Below are 1,802 nucleotides of genomic sequence, written 5' to 3' on the forward strand. Positions count from 1 at the left end.
CCTAACCCGGCAGCTCCGCCGAACCGCGCCCAGCCAACCGGCGCGTGTTTACTGCCGACAGGCAGCCAATGGGCGCGCGGCAGGGGCGGGACGCTGCAAGGTCAGGCTCTCCTGTCCCCTCGGCTTCTCCGCTGCGCCAGGGCGGCCCCTGGTGGACGAAAGGAGAAGTGGCTCCCGTGGAGCAAGAGGGCGAGCGGCGCCCCCTGCAGGCCGAAGGGGAGGCGGCTCAGGAGCGTGCCCCGCCCGAGGCTCATTCATCCCAGCCACGGGGTGTGTTCTCCGTTGCAAGCCTGCAGCCTCGGGACACTCGAGGATGAGGAGTCGCCGTTGAGTGCTCTTTTCCCCAAAGGGGACACCCAAGTGCAGGGAAGAAGGCGGAGGACCCACTGGGCTCCAGGCCTTGAGCACCCGAGGCCAGTGGCCGCCCATTCCCATCTTCTTGCTCTTGCTGTCTTATCTATGCCATCTAGCCCCACACCAGCAGGCAGCCCAGTATCGGGTAACTTTTGATGTTTGACGTCTTATTTTTTCATACTGTTTGCGTTGGAAGCCACCCAGAGTGACTGGGGCAACCCTGTCAGATGGGCAAGGGTATAAATAATAAAAGTTTAATTATCATTATTATTGGGACACAGCTTGGACGGCCACACACCATTTCCCATTATTGTTCTACTGTACATTTGTTACTGTGGCTGATACTTCTTGCACTCGATTATATGTAAAATAGGCCAGATGAGACAGGGTTTTTTTATCGTTAGTGACAGTGTGAATCATGAGACCTATATACAGTGCGAGGGTGTTTCTCTATCTGAAACATGAAGTACACTCTAAGTATTTCCCCCCCACGTTTCATGCTGTTAAACCAAAAAAAATGAAGGGGAGGGATGAAGGTTTTATGGTCATGGGATTTTCTAGTCCATCCTCCTGGGCCAATACATGTGTGCCCTTATGTCCAGGGCTTGGGTGGCTTGTGATGAGACAAGTGTTGCAAATTAGTTCCACAAAAGCAAGGCAAAGAAAATGAGACACACACACACACACACACACACACACACACTGTGGGTTTCTGTGTCTGCAAATGCTGCATCACTGCACAACCATCCTCCACTTTGCAAAATGCCAGCTTTAAATTCTCTGGGTGCAACTTTTGGGTGCCATTTGTTTATAAAGTGTTCTCCATTCTGTTCCTTGAAATGGGAACACCCAAACCCAGAGAATACAGTGGTACCTTGGGTTACATACACTTCAGGTTACATACGCTTCAGGTTACGGACTCCGCTAATCCAGAAATAGTGCTTCAGGCTAAGAACTTTGCTTCAGGATGAGAACAGAAATCGTGCTCCGGCGGCGCGGCGGCAGCAGGAGGCCCCATTAACTAAGGTGGTGCTTCAGGTTAAGAACAGTTTCAGGTTAAGAACGGACCTCCGGGACGAATTAAGTACTTAACCCAAGGTACCACTGTACCAAGGAGACATTCAGAGCCAGGATTGTATATTAATGTATACCAATCTGCTTCTTCATGGGGGTGGGAGGGATTGGAAGGAACTGAAAGCAGAGATGCTCTATGTACTTTTGAAATCCAACAAAATGTTTAATAAAAACATTTCTAAAAAAAAAATCATCTGTTTTATCATGGGTGATTATTTACTCAAGATTGGGCAACTTCTCACCTCTGCAGAGTAGCTGCTAAACAGGACTTGGGCTCCCGGGCTCCCCCATGATTAAATGGGCACAAGATGTAGGTCACAACATTATGATGCAAGATTGGGAAAAATTATGGAAAACTGACTTAAAATTTACAG

This window comes from Podarcis melisellensis (assembly GCF_964234715.1).
Source record: "Podarcis melisellensis genome assembly, chromosome: 14".
NCBI classification, from domain to species: domain Eukaryota; kingdom Metazoa; phylum Chordata; class Lepidosauria; order Squamata; family Lacertidae; genus Podarcis; species Podarcis melisellensis.